This window comes from Heliangelus exortis, chromosome 1, assembly GCF_036169615.1.
Source record: "Heliangelus exortis chromosome 1, bHelExo1.hap1, whole genome shotgun sequence".
NCBI lineage: Eukaryota > Metazoa > Chordata > Aves > Apodiformes > Trochilidae > Heliangelus > Heliangelus exortis.
Genome location: NC_092422.1, coordinates 157890786 through 157906669, shown reverse-complemented (window position 1 = coordinate 157906669; position 15884 = coordinate 157890786). Strand labels below are relative to the sequence as shown.

At 39.0% G+C, this 15884-nt stretch overlaps 1 long non-coding RNA gene across 2 annotated transcripts in view; it reads left to right on the top strand.

The window, feature by feature from the left end:
* Positions 1 to 42: 42 nt before the first annotated feature.
* LOC139791254 (uncharacterized) overlaps positions 43 to 15884 on the top strand; it is a 29808-nt gene continuing 13966 nt past the window's right edge. The window contains exon 1 of one of the 2 annotated variants that reach the window (XR_011723844.1): positions 43 to 613. This is a non-coding gene — a long non-coding RNA (uncharacterized lncRNA). Of the gene's footprint in view, positions 718 to 15884 lie in introns of both variants that reach the window. The other variant, XR_011723845.1, reaches the window with a different exon arrangement.

Sequence of the window (15884 nt, the reverse complement as noted above, 5' to 3'; positions counted from 1 at the left end):
CCCCCCCCCCCCCCCCCCCTTCGCCGTCCCGCGGCCGTCGCCGCTGCTGGGGCGGAACCGGGGAGGCGGGTGCTGGGCCGCGGGTCACGTGTCCGCCGCCGCCCAATGGGAGGCCCCGCCTCGCCAACGGCCGGCAGGGACGTGCGTGCTCCCCGCGGCAGGCTGGGATCTCGCGCCGGCTGTTCGAATGTTCCTCACGTGGCCGGGGCCGCCTTCACCCGCCCAACCCCCCCCCCGAACCCCATCCCGGGCTGCCCGGACCGGACCGGATCGGACCGGACCTGGCCTGAGGCGGGAGCTTAGACCGTCGTCCGGCAGCCGTTCTCCCTAAGCGAGGCGGCGTAAGTTAGTGGAAGGGCGTCCCACCGAGCCGTAGCTGTACCCAGCTCTTTCACCCGCCCGGCTGGGCCCAGCTGCCGCTGAGTCACGGGGCAGGGCCGGTTCCGGCCTGGCTTAGGGCGGGAGAGGCGGGTGTTTGCCCGGTGCTGCGCCTGACTGGCCTGTAAAGCTTTGGCTTGTGTGCCGGCTCGCTCCTGGCCTTTCCCACACACCTGGCCCTTTCCTTAATGCCCCTGCGTGGAGTTAAGGCGACGGTGAAGTTCCCGGAGAGAAGGTAACAGGCTCAGCTGTCGTTACAGGTTGGAAACAGCGATTCCCAAACGTCTCTGTGTACAGCAGCTCTGTGCTGCCTTGAAACACCGAAGTGGAAAAGTTGAGGTAATCTCAGTAAACCAAGTAGCTGCAGTTCTCCTGCCCTGTTGTAGGTAACACTGAGACTCAACTGTATTAAGCTTGCAAGCCGAAACACCTTGACCTGAAATTAAAAAAAAAAAAAAAAAAGCTCTTCTAAAACGTGAATTTATTAAATGATGGGAAAAACACCTAAATAAAATGCCTGCAGATGAGGCCCCGATTTTTATCATAGCTGGGCCCCGAGACTCCTGAGACATAGAACCACTCCCCACCGAGCTGTGTTCCTGGTTTTAACCTTCAAACAATATGTTTTTGCTATGTTTTTCTTACTTGTAAAATCTACAAACATTTTTAACGGTTTTCAGGAAATAATCTGGAAAACTTTTCACCTCCCCTGGGGTTTCTGATAAACATTTAAAATAGCACGGAATAACGATGTGATAAATCAGAGTTAATGCCTTGAATTTAAAATTAAACGTTTCCTAAGTATTGCTCACTGTCAAATACAGGACTGTGTCATTATTTTTTTTTTAAACTGCCACTCAGCTTGTCCCCAAAGCAGGTCTGTTGCCAGTCCATGCATAGAGTCGAGATCTTTTGCTTTAATATCCAGTTCTGCACAGAAAGGAGAGCAGAGTGGTATTCCACAAATGAAAGTAAATTTCCCCAAATGCCAGTTCTAGTTTTATACACAAAATCGTGAGAAAGAACTTTCTTAACATTATTCTATTATTCGCACCCATGATTGGTTAACCAATTCCTTGCTTCCATTTAAAGTGGCAATGCTTAGGTTGGACATTAGAAAGAATTTCTTTACTGAGAGGGTGATCAGACATTGGAATGGGCTGCCCTGGGAAGTGGTGGATTCTCCATCCCTGGAGATATTTAAAAAGAGACTGGATGTGGCACTCAGTGCCATGGGCTGGTAACTGCAGCAGTAGTGGATCAAGGGTTGGAATTGATGATCTCTGAGGTCCCTTCCAACCCAGCCAAGTCTATGATTCTATGATTCTATGCTCAACAATTTCACTGCCCGTGCTCAAAGGGTAAGGGGCTCTTTGTTAGTAGGAGTCCCCTGCCTATGTAGGGACATAGTCCTCTACCCTATGGGTGTGTATTTTAGTATGCTAATAGCTCATTAATAGATTGATAGCATGCTAATACAGTGGCTCTAATTACTGAATGTTTTTTCTACCCAGAGCTCTAGGCTGTAAGTTGGGAGTACTCTTTCCCATCCCTCTCATCTTGCAGATATCTTGCAGGTGTCTTAAAAGCCTCTCAGGGTCAGGCTGTTGACTACTTGGGATGTGTTTTTCTCTATTTGGAATCTACTTTTGTCTGGTTTTTATTGTTTCACTCTTACGTGAGCCCTATTTTTATTCTGCATGTCTCTTCTGTTCTCTTTCATGTGATTTTTCCATAAATATTTTTCTTTAAAGTTTTACTTAATTCAGTTAGTAAATGACATCAAGCTGATTTAGATCCCACCAGTGACACCATGTGCTTCTAATAGTCTCTTTAATATAGAAATGCAAAAAAACCCCCTCTTGCAGCCTTTTGTTGCATTGCCTATCCTATAGTCCTTTTGAAAAATCTACTCTTGCTTAAAAAATAAAACCCCTGAACTGTCCCTATTACCTGTGTTTAATATTTCATAAATACTTGCTCTCCTGCAGACTCCTAATAGCTTAAAGTTATTCCATTCTAGTTTGCTCCTTCATAGTTGCAGTTAACAGTCAGAGTTAGATATTTTAAAGAGAACTTACAAAATGCTCTTTGCTCCTGTTAGAACAAATTATGTGCAAAACTGTTAGTAACGCTGTGATCCTATTGTCCATCACACAAGAAAATTTATAGATTTTTTAGTCGGTTTTCTTTGACTTTTCTCTGTAAGCCATGCCAGTTTCTCCCTGATTTTCATGGGTTTTGGTTTGTTTAGCCCCCAAACACGAAAGTTAATTCCTACTGCACCCAAGTTCTGAGTTCCTGCTTAGGGAGCTTCCCCCCCTGTAATTTTTAAGGTCTGCCTTGGTTCCAGTCTTTCCTGCTTGCTTTCCACTCGATCCCTTGGGGATGCGGTTACGAATGTCTTGCTGTTGTCTTCAGCCACTGTCTGACCAGGAGCTGTTAAGAGCAGCTCTGTTTGTACCCCTCCCAGTATCCTTTTACTCTGCACACAAGGCAGTTCGGTAAGTACGCCAATGAACAGATAACACTAATTAATCAAGCAGGATTTGCATAAACATGGAGAAAGATTTCCGCCTATGAGTTCTGTATCAGACGGCCAACTCTCGCCCTTCCCAAAGAATACACACCCCTTTTAATTGTCCTTCCTAGTAGCTGCCTCGGGACTCAAAACCGCGAGTATCCGTAGGGGAGGTCAGTGCTATTTAGCAGGTATTTCGTGTTCTTTGTGTTCAAGAATGCTCAGGCGATAAAGTGGGCAGTGAATCAAAGTTGTGTGCCTGCAGACACCAGCGGGCAGGCATGGCTGCAAGAAAGACGAAAGCAAAGAGCCTGAGGCATTTAGAGAGTTCTGTAGTTTTAACTAGACTTCATCTGTCCTCTCTTTGCTGGGTCACATTTTGAGCAGTGCCTGCCAGACAGAGGAGCCCCCTTCTGGGTTGGGTTTCAAAGTCAGAAGTGACTAGAAAGAGGATGCTGCAAAATACAGTTAAAAGGGGTTTAGTTAAAAAGAAAGTTTTAGAAGGTATTTTTCTTGTGGTCTTTATGATATGTACAGCAGAACAGGATGCTCTTTCTTTTATGTCATCCTATAATATAAAAATAGAGATTCAACATACTGAAATACTACAGTCAGTTGGTGCTGAACACTTAGAACTAAGATGTTCAGATAAGGTGCAGTTGGTCAGTGGAAGTCACTCACAGTGGGAGGCAGTCATTTAGCTGATGCAATTGAAAACAGTTTTAAGAATGAACACGTAATTTCATAGATTCATGAAAAAAATGAGAGTATATCACCTCAGAACTAAAAGGTACAGTCCCTCCACAAATGCAGTGTGGAATAACTGAATAACTTGTACAACAGAAGCAAGCAGGGGAAACCTGGGGGTTTGTAGCAGACCACAAGCATTGTTTTACAGTGTTCTAAGAGGAATTAATGTTTGGAAGTTAACTAATGACTAGAGTCAACTAATTATATATAAGCCTTGAGCTGAAATGTTGTGTGCAGATTTGGACACAAAGCTTTCAGATGGGTGCAAAATAGCTGCATGCGATCATAACAGCAAAGTCAAAATAATTGTGTATTTGATAAAGAAAAGTGAAGGCTTGGGGTGTAAAGTATAATTTATCCTCCAATATGTAACAGATTGTTGGAAAAATAATAAAACCCTTATGTCAATTGAAGGGATGACTAAGTAGTAACAGACTTCTTAGCAAGGGAAAGTAGAAGTTGACATAAGAAATTCTGTAAGAACAATTAAATGTTGTTACAGTCTACCAAGGAAAAATCACTGTATATTTGTCATTAGCACTTTTAATTACAGAATAATGACAAATGTCTTTCAGATACACTTTGTATGATTTCTGGAGGTCTAATCCAGCATTATCCTTCTACTGTATTTGAGGTACACTTTGAGTGATTTGAAGGTACTGTGAGGATACACAGGCACACCTCCAGACCCATCTGGTAGCAAAGCAGAACAATGCATGTGAAAACGTAATTGCTGTCAGAAGCAAAATGCTTATGCAAATCTTAAAATTGACAAACTTCTGCCAAAATATATCTACTGCTGTTTCAGAAAGAACATAGAAATGCATGGGAACATAAACCATTTTCACACAAAACAACAAATTTCTAGGGACAACCCCCATGTGATTTATGCAAACAGTAGCTTTATTGCTGTATTGTCTTCTTACTTGCTTCTGTATTTCTGTTAATTTCCTTCCAGTACTCTGTGTTCTCTAAGATGGAGACCTACACTCCTCATTTATGTGTGCAGTCTCGCAGTGACACTCCCAGTGCTTCTTAGGCAATATGCATTACAGTTTTGTTTATAAAGTTTGTGGGATAGACAGAGTTTTTCTTAGTTTTGTACAGCACACTGGAATTCAAGCAGAGGTATTCATGTCTGTGTAATATACATAGGTGAGAGCATTCACTACAGGAATATAGTTCTACCATGCGTACTCCTTAGAGCAACCTTTTAATATATTTAATATGCCATTTTCTCACAAATTAAGCTGCTGGTTGAAGTTAACCTTTACTGAACTTGTCTGAAAGATTGGAGCTGAAGTAAATTGGGAAAAGAGGAGCTGATATTTAGGCATAATTGTGCAAATGTGTATTTTTCTTTTCATGTACATCTGTCATTTTGAGATAGCTGCCTGGCCCAAAACAAGGTATTTTGTATCTCTTTTAAACATTGATTTATGAAGAAATTTTGCCTTATTTATATGCTCACCTTGTAGTACAGTATGATAAACAATTACACAAAATACCAAGCTCTTTGTTTTTAAATAACTTTGAGTGTAAATTGAGTTATATCTGCTTTATGTGACTTTGCTGTTGTTACATTTAATGAAAGTTATATACCATTTTCTTCCTGGACCGCTTTTTGCATCAGTTCTTGAAATACTGCAACCTGATGTATAATGCATTTTTCATTGGATGCAATAGCACTAAATTTAGCTTTTGAATCTGCAGTGCTAACAGATTTGAGCAGTCTTAAATTCAGCAGGCCTGTTCAAAGGTGTGGGTGTTAAGAGGCTCAGGATCTTGCTTTGAAAGACCCTGAGCTGAAGTGAGCTCTGTATTTGTAGTCCATAGTCCCCTATGTCCAGATGAATTTCTGCTAAAGTTATTTCTGTAGTTACACCTCACTGTAAACTAGCTATGTATGTGTATAGAGTTTACTCAAGCTTTTAAGTAAAAGTAAAAATGAAAAGCTTAAGTACTTAATCCTCTTTCTAAAAAAAGCAAAACAAAACAAAAAACCAAAACCCAAGCCAAAAAGCAAAACAAAACCCTGATATTGTCAGTGTCCTTGTTAGGGCTACATTTGTTTATATGCTTCTGGGAAGTAAAGACTAAAACTAAATAAGCTTATCAGGTTTGATTACAGCCAGTGTAGTCTTACAACTCTGTATGATAATCTAGTTAAAACTTAGTGTAAGTAGATGGGATTCCAGAAATAATATGGTTTTCAGAAAAGAGATAAGTGTGTCAGAGAACTTGCAGTCCTTTATGTCACAAATTAAGCCTCTTGACTTTCATGGGAAGGACGTATCAGTTTGTAGAAATGGTCCAAGACTCCCTCTGGTATAGTGCAAGATAAGAGTATCATCCTGATTGGATGTAGGCCAGAGATCACCCCTGTGCTTTTGAAAGGACTAATTATTTTCCATCATGAGAAACTGAAGTAGAATACATGAAAATACTTTCTGCTGGCTTAGGGAGCTGAATTTTCACATCAGCATCAGGCAACAATGATGTATGTGGTCCTTAAATCCACCGAGTTCTCTTGTAGTAAGAACATCCTGTTCTTACTACAGCTTCAAAACCTTTCCCTTTCATTATTGAAAGTGAAATAGAAGATCATACTCTACAGCCAGCATAGTCTCTCTGGACAACCCAGCACTGCCAGATAGAGACTGCAACTGATTGCTCTCTGTCAAGTAGGAGGTGGCACCAGTCTCCCAGTGAGCAGAAAGGAAGAGAAGGGATGTTTGAGGGGTGCCTGCACTCCACCCAGCTTTGGCTGCCAGCTGGCCCATCATATCCCTCAGCTGGCACAAGTGAAAGCAGCCCCATGACTCACATGGGCATTGCAGGCTCAGGAAACCATAACCTGCCCTTAGCAGATTTTGGCACAGAAGAAATTCTGGCCCATAAAGCATTTGAACTAAGTAATCAAAAATCACGAGTAGGCAGATACAGTCTTAGTGATTTAGAAAAACTTCCCTAGAGAGTTTTTTTGGGAAACCTTCAGACTGGCTCCAATTAAAGCACCAACTCCAAACATGTGCTGGAGAAATATGGATTAATTCCAAAGCTTTCAGTTGAGCTCTTTGTTCAGCCAGGTTAAACGAAACCTCCGGCTTGTAGCTACACCATAGCTGTATGAAGTTCCATTCTCAAAAATGCTAAATAGTGTCTTGTTCCAGCAGCAAAAATAATCATCAGGAATAACTGTATGAGAGAAGCAGAAAGTCACCCGGAGACGGGGGTTTGCATTCAGCTCTGTCTTCAGCATGAGTGCTGAAAATAAAGATTGTAATTTTGTCTCAGTAGGGGGCAGAGAACATGTTAAGAGGAACTGAAGGAGGAATCCAGTATTGCTCTGGCAAGACACATTCGATTTAAATTGAAAAGGTCATTGCCCACATGATTGCATCACCCACCATGCCGGGTCTGTTGAAGGTATGAAGCTTTGACAGGTCATCTGTTTTTACTGAGGGTGAGGCATTTGAGGTGCAGTTCACTGCAAAAAAAGCCCATGAAGTCAAATGCAGGTATCTTGATGAAAAGTAGTAAACAGGAAAAGAAAAAATATCCTTGTTTTGGTTTTGATGCTTTTTTTTGTTAAAGTAGATCAGCATTTTCTCCACTGTCTACAAATTTTATTATTGCAGAAGTGTAGCTTTTTTAATTGCTTCATCTGTCAACTTTTATTAATTGTAGCTAAAGAATTCATAATGCTTAAGGAAAACATTTTTTCATTAAGGACTATTCCAGAGCCACTTAGTTGGATTCTAGGCATATTCTTATTCTTTTGTTTATGCTTTTCAGGCTAGATATTGTTGCACGGAAGGTTTCTGAGGAACTACTAGCAAGTATTTTAATTGGAAATATGCCTGTTATGTTGTATAAGGATCTACACTGTGCAAAAGACTTGATTAGAAAATACTCAGTCCTGTGTGATTTTATAGGCTTTAGACCTACATTCCTGTTGACAGGTAACAAACTCAGGGTTGATTTAGGGTTAGAGTATCATAACTGTCAAACTCCTGAGTACCTCAAAATTACTGTCTACAAAAAGGCTTTGTTTTCTTGGTTGTTCTTCCTAGTTCAAAAATTATAAAAGAGGGAATTAAAGGAGTATCTCCCAGCAGGGAATTGGATTTGCTAAAATGTCACCACCAATCTCTTAATTAGCCTCTCAGAATACCATGCTGTCTGTTGGTCCTCGGTGAGAAAGACTATGAGTGGAAATGAACTGGAGTTTACTCCTGAATAACAAAAATCACAATTACAAAGTCAGGGGTCATATGAGATCTTTTACAAAAGCTTCATTTCAAAATATTGACAGACTTAAGACATTTGAAAGATGATAAAAAGAATGAATATTAAATGTAATTGTTAGAAAAGGATTGATGGTTACTTAAAAAAAAACCAAACTGTAGTTTCACATGAATGTACAAACCTTTCCATTAGTATAGCTAAGAAATAAGAAAATGTCTTCTAGTGGTTGGTAAGATGTGTTGACTCCAGTTGTTAATCTTGTTTTCCCATTAATTTCTGTAAAGTTAGACCTGAAACCTCATTCCCGTGTTTCTAATTTTTTTTTTTTTCAGTTCTGCTAAAACTGTCCTGGTTTGGGCCAGGATAAAGGTGATTTTCTGTCTGTGATTTTAAACTGTGACAAAAACTAAGCTCTCTTAGGCACAGCTGTTCTCCCCAGTGAGGAAGATGCTTGAGAGTATATGGGAAGTCACCCTTTTTACAATACTCTTGGAGGAAATGAGCACAACTGCCATTCCTGTTGTCTTCTAAGAGGATTGTCTCTGCTGTACACTGTTTCTAATGTCTCATCTAATGTGCTCATCCAGTGCTACCAAGTACCAAAGCTGGCAGTCTAGGCTAGTTAGCACATTTGTGTAGGCTTCTGAGGGATGATGCATAAGGCATGTTCATCACTGTGCATCAAAGAGCTCTGGAAAACGTAACACCCATTTCCCTAAGGAGGCAGAGCTCTACAGCATCTTAAAGAGGGTCAGTACAGTAAAGAAGCTATGTGAATTATTTATAGTTCCCTAAAATATTCTAAAAATTTAAATTTCATATTAACTGGACATTTTTGTTTGTTTGTTTTTGGCAAAAGAAGACAAAAAATGAAAACAATGGAGTTGACATGTTTTGTCCAAAACAAAATTAAATGTTGCCATTCCCTTTCTTTTTTGTGTGTGTTTTATTAATTCTTTTTAAAATTTGGGTAAAGGAAAAGGAAAGAAAAGGGAAAGGAAGGGAAAAGGAAACAAGGAAGGAAAGGAAAAAGGAAAGTATTTCTCTGCACTCTTCATTATTCTGAATGGGGGGTGTGTGTGAATTTCAATAACATATTCCTAAACTGATATACAATAGTTTAATTCTATGTAATGGATTTTCCCAAAGAAGACACAGCTGACCAGTTCAAAGTTGAAATACAAAGTCAGAAGTGTACAGTTTGGTTTCTGCTACCTCAGTTAGAAAAATGTGAAAAGAGATTTCTTAAATGCCATTTTCAAGATTCTTCTGGGCGTTATTAGAACTCTACTTTATCATCACTGTAGTAGTAATTACTTACTTCAAAGTGAGGTCATTAGCCCTAATTAATATTTGCAAACACACCAGTATTAAGGTGAATCATGTTATGAGAGAGTAGAATATTTTGTCATAGTAACATATCTCAGCAATACAAAAGTGCTTACAACTCTCTTCTGCTCAGTCCTAGCCGCAAAATAGGTCAAGACAGCCAATTTTTTTCATTCTCTGACTGTAATGTAAATTCTGCCCTACCAGACTTCAAACAAAAGATTAGTTTGTACCAAGTTTGCAGATCTTTGCATCCCTGACTTAATTTTTAAAACACTAATTACTTGAGCTATTTTTCATATGTAAGCTTTTTACAAACAGATGTCGTAGTTTTGGCTGCATCTCCATAAACATTTAAGGAGCCATCAGGTTTATTAACAATTTCTATATTTATAGAAAACTGTTTCTTTAGGAATATCAAGTTATGTTATTATCTATCAATGATAGTTTTTAGAAATACAGTGCCTAATTCTACCCATAGTGAGTCTGTGGGCGTAGCTGTAGAGAAGAGCCTAGCTGTAGAGAAGCACTAGTTTTGCATTTCAGTGTCTAGATGGCCAGAATGTTTGTGTGGGATTTTTTTAATAGTTGTTGTTGCTTTCCATCATCTCTGTTGGAAGTGTAAGAGTTGTTCTTCTAAGCCTATAGTAATTGTTAGAAAAATGAAATTCCATCTGCTATTGACTGATGAAAGCTGGGGGAAAAATCAACAGAAAGCCCGTTTGCTAGGCAGCATTTGTTGCCATTTCTGAGCCAAAAAACTGAAGCCCCTGTGTATGAAGAACTTTGTGTTGCTGGTGATTTTACCTGGTGGACAACAAGGCAGATGCACATTGTTTTATTAATCTTTACCTACTTGTATGAGTTTTGTTGTGTCCTAGTTCCTAACTGCAACACTTCTAAACATTTTTGTGAAGTGACAGCAAACTTACTGTTCAACAGACTTTGTATATTCATTTAGGTAAAGACATGCTAAATCAAGAGTTGGTTTCTCAAAACATAAAAATGTCTTAGCTGTCATGGGCCAAACTTCCAGAAGCCTCAATGACTACAAGTAGTTCAGTAGAAGATTTTGAATTGTTGGTATTTTTCATTAAATATTGCCTTTCTTCCAGGATGCTACTTGGGTAGACTCACAAAACTGTGGAGAGGGAACAGTAATGATTCCATTTGTCAGACCACTTGCCCATAAATATCTTCCACAATGACATTTTTATAGTAATAATCTAGCTAGTTCTTTTCCTAGCCCTGCTTTTCTTAGCCATTCCTTTCCTAACTTCCTTTGGCTACAAGTCTATAAGGCCGACCTCCTGAAACTGCATTAAAATTGTTGCCAGTGCATGGCTTTTTGAGCATTCCATACAGTTAACAAATTTTCCTGATCTTCAACTGCTTAATGATACCACTATTATATTGTGTATTTGTATTTAGGTACTATTCTAAATCACTGAAGACCTCTGCAGAGGGGTGGCTCAGGGATGTTTTAGCACCTGGGCACCTGAAGGGACTCAGTTATCAGTTTCATATGTCCACTAAGTCTGTTTGGCAGAGCTTGTATTGTTCTTCTCCTCTGCTTCCTGGAACTCTAAGCCTTTAACATAGTCACCAAGCAGTCTCTTCTCTTCCATTCTTTCATCTTCTGCACCATTGTTCCTTACTACCAACTCTTCATTCCCTAGCAAGAGTCCTGGTGAATCTAAGTTCACACAGGGCCAGCTATATTATTTGCGTCCCCTGCACAGGCTGGTGTTAGTGAAGAGGAAGGAAGATGTATGAAGATGTAAGAAGGAAGATATATGATCTTGAACTGCAAGCATACTTCACCCCAGCAGGTTTCCTCAAAAGCAGTTTACGCTGTAGGGCACAAATGAATATTGCCCTATTGGAGAGGAACAGGCATAATATGTTACATTTCCTTGGTCTTCTGACCTAGTCCACATGGTATAAATGGAGTCCACTCTGGCAGTATGAAGTTACTCTGTCTTCTGCTTTGCTCAGCAAGATGAGGGTCACTTTGCGCTATCCCATGCCATAGGGGTTTCACTTGGTTATAAACATAATTCATGTGGTGATGATCTGTGGAAATGACTGTTGCTGCTCGCTGAGGTTGCCTGAGCCAGAGGAAACCATTTCCTTTGTGGCTGGAATTTCTTATTTATTGCTATAAATATGATTAATGATCTGAAGAATTAACGATCTGGGCCTTTCCCTGTGCTCTAGGTACATTAGCTCTTGTCAACTATAAGTTCTCATTGACCTTGTAATTTAGTCAGTGGAGGCCAGAGACTTTGATTACCCTAAACCAGACATCTTATCAGTGGTCATCTCAGTAGCCCTCTGGATTCCAGTAAGGAATTTCCATTTGATTGTAATGCAACCTTATAGAGAAGATGCATGTATTCACCTGTACATAAACACCTAGATTTATGTGTTTTCATGTCAAAACTGAACACTGCCTCTAGTCACTCTGTTACAGCCTTTCATAACAGATTTCAAGATAAGTGTCTGGAATTTGACAAAATGGAAACCATCATTCTTCACCTAATGTTGGCTGAAAGCAATTTATGGTCTGTTTGCTGCTTGCTGTAGAATCTCTTTCTTGAGAGACCAGACTTGCTCAGTCAGTTTAAAAAGCAGGCACTTGTTCTGGATCCCTTTGTTCCTCTATAAAATTTATATATCTGCAAACACTTTCAGCGTTCACACATTTTTGGTTTTGCATTGCTTGATGTGGATCTTTCCCTTAAGGTTATGGAACAGTCCACAGGAAGGAGAAATAAAAGCTAGAAAGTGATGCCTACCAAATGCAGTGGTAGTTACAGTTTTTGGGTTCTAGAAAATTTGTAGCCTGCACTGTTTCTGGGGACTTTTAACAAACTGCTTCCAGTCTGCCTTCAACTTCAGAGTGTTATTGTGCTATTGAGTACAACTGCAAAAAACCATGTAGCTTTTAAGACGTAATAAAACTCAAGGGATATTTTATCTTATCATTGTAGTGATTCAAAAATGCTGTTTAGTTCAGGGGAACTGAATAAAGATGAGTAAGACAAATTTAAACAGGAATTAGTTATATTGATAATTGTTTCTGGTATATCTCTTAACTTTTATTTTTATTATTATTTTTAAAATTTTCTTCCAGAAATCAAGGTACTGTAATGGTATTTTTCCCTAGGAAATTATATTTATACCTTTAATAGACTATAAGAGAAACTGGAGCAAAGTAAAATACAGAGAAAATGAGATTAAGGTGTATCTAAGAAATTAATTTAGGGTTTTCAGTCGTTGTTAAGAAAGACCCATTTCAAAGCTGAGAAAGCAAGAATAAATAGCTTAAAATATGTTAACAAGCCTTAAAAAACAGAGCTATTAAGCTTTTTACAAATTAATGTTTACTGTTTTTCTTTATTTAACGTTGCTCTGCAGAAGCCATGATAAATATTTAGTAAGGTGTTTGTGGATATCTCTGTGCTTTAAAACTAAACTGCTTGCATGAAAGTCAATGTTTTCTCTGTTGTCCAAAAAGTTCACATTTTTCCCACAGTAGCCTACTTATCCTATCAATAGGATCAGCCTCCAGAGCCAGAATAAATCCAATCCTCTTAAGACTCAGTTATTGCAGTGGTAGTAAGTTAAAGTAGGAGGGGGGATGGGCGAATGGGGGGTTGGGTCACTGAAAGAAATTGGTGAAAGATTTGGGAGTTTGAGGAGGCGAGAGTTAACATGTCCTCTGGGGTTCCTTAAGGTTCTCAGTAACCATTTGGTTATATATGATCTTTGCATTGAAATGTAGTCCACTTTTGACTTGTCCATGGGTGAATTATTCAGGTTTCTGGACAATTTGCACTGGAGATGTGCAACATTCCTGCTAAAGTTATATATTTTCATATTTTCATATTTTCATTGCGCTGTGCCTATCACCTAAGGTACATAGGTGTAATGTCATCTGCGTTTTGCTCTACCCCGTGAAAAGTGCTGTTCAGTTCCCAGTTTCAGTGGAGAGCTGAGAAACATGGAGCTTGAAGGGAGAGGAAGAGAAGTGGTTTGCTGAGAGGGACATCTTTTAGCATGTTTTTTCTTGTTTACTTTTTTTTTTATTATTATTACAGTAAATAGTATTATTCAGTACTTCATGCATTTAGGCCCAGTGGTAGTTGATTTAATTTAGATCCACGAGTGCCAGAGTTACCTGCAAATCATAAAGCATGATCTGTAGATGCAAAAATGAGAAACACAGTGGTCACTTTTAAAAATCTGGACTTTGGCTAAGATTTCCCAGTTTTCAAATGGATTTAAAGATGCGATATTCTTCACACAGAAGATTCGCTGATAAATTCTTCAGAGAGTCTTGGGACTGACAGAAACTGCAACTTCTCTGTAAAAATCCCAAACTAGCAGGAAGATGCAGAGGGCAGGCTGCCCAGTTCAACACTGTCCACAAGAAAAGACATCACAAGCAGTGCTGTAAGTGCTGCCCTCTATTTTAGGAGCAATGCCTCAGCTTCTGAAATCAGTGCATTCTTCTGATCTCAGGTCTTCAGCTGCCAGCAGCAACACTCTGTACCTGCTAGCTTTTTGTAAGAATAAACTCACTACTCAAAAGTGTTGCTTAAGGGGGTGAAAAAAAAAAAAGGAGTTGTAAGGAGAAAATTGTTCTTATTTTTAGAGTAGGATTTGAATAGCATTCAGTAAGAAAGGCCTGAGTCTCCCATTGAATGAGGAAAAAACGAAGTGTTGCGTGGCAATCATCTGCCTTGTGTGCTGAGTGAATTGGGTTCCTGTTGGAAATTGATCTAAAAATGCTGCCAAATATAAGGGAAACTACAAAACATTACTTACCAGGAGCACAGGGTGCCCATAGTACATAGGAACACTCCTATGAGGCATGACAGCAGTTTTCTGCAAAGCAGAAGGTGGGCTTGAAGGTGGTACAGAGGACACTGGGAGGCACATGATTTTGTGGCTAGTGTCTGCTATTTTATAGATAATGCAGTACACCATGTAGACAGACTGTCCTCTCAGGTGAAAAAAACCCCTCCAGCTGTCAAGAAACATGTGATAAAATATTTATATGTGCTGTTTATTTACAATAATACTGTACCTGCTGCCCAAGAGGAACAGTCTTCAGTTCTGTTTTGTAGTTAAATTATTTACATTCATCTTATTTTTGAGGCTGAATAATATTTCATATTGTATGCTTTCATGTTTCTTTTTTGCAGGGTTTATTGTTCCATGTTTTCGTAGAGAATAATGTTTATTCTGGATTCTGTAGCTAAGGCTGTTCTGTTATGATAAAATAGACATTTATTTATACCTAGAAATAATCGTGTGTCTATGATGAAGGCAGTCTAAGATTTATAGGGTCCTTAAATACTCATTTTCTTGCTTTTAAGTACTTGGCTTTTCTAAATGAATTGATAGATAACTCTGTTGTTCACACAGATACAAGGGGAGGGATCTGGACCAGTGCCTTGAACTTCACTATAGGTTTTTATCTGCATTTCACCTGACTGCAAAGATCTCTGCACATTTAAAAAAATTGTATGTTTGTGCCATTAACTTTTTTTGTTCTGCATAAATACAGAAATTTCAGCAAATAGAAATGTACCATACTATGTATAACCTCCCCAGGTTTGTTTTTGATTTATAATGCCATTCTAAGTTTGTCCTTTTTTACCAAATCTCTCAGTTGCTGAAGGGGAGGAATAACATTTCTCTTTTCTGATCTTGATATTGTTGTCCCAAAAGGGCTCTGTTACCCTGTGTGCAAAAATCCAATGCACACACAGTTGAGATGTTTCTTTATTTCAGTTCTGTGCAGAAAGGGATGCTAGGCAGTAAATCCACAAAGCTAGCACACCTTCATTGTGTCATGGAGCTTCTTTTATACACCAAAAAATAAAAAATTGCCATATCTCTAAGTATGCCTATAGTATCTGTCTACATGATTGCTTAAGTGGTTGTTCTCTTCCATTTAGAGTGGTAGCTCTTCTACTTTTAACTAGGCATGCTTAAGAGGTCAGGGCTTTTATGAGTAGGGGGTTCTCCCAGCCTAAGACAGGGTATTTTAGTATGGCAATGTGGCAAGTGCATGGTAAGTTTAATTAATCATTGGGTTTTGTTATCTGTTTTGCTTAGTGCTTAAGGCTAAAGACATCATTGGTTAGTGTCTTCAACTCATCTCTTCTTCACAGCAAGATATGCTCAGGAAACACCTCTCTTTTTTTTTGACACCAATTTGTAAATTTTTTTTTTTTTTTTTTTTTTTAAGTGACTTTTATTTTTTAAGTTTATAATGGGAGTATTTTCTGATCATTTTGGAAGTACACAAAATGTTGTAAAACATCTTTATCCATTTGGGAACTAGTTCATCTAGGCATCATTATCAAGATACAGTCCTGTTTTGTAGTATGATATACTGTGTTATCAATGGATAGACAGAAGATCAGACACAATAAAGGAAGAGGAATTATATACTTTTAACCTTAGAAAGATATTGAAGTTTTAGAATGCTTTCCAGTTGTCATGGTACTGAAGGTATGTGCTGGCTGTATGGGGTAAATTTCTATGTATGTAATGTTTAGGCTGCCCATATGATCCTATGTCATTGATCTCCTTCATGTTAAATAGTGGAAAAAAATATCACCTGTGTGACTGG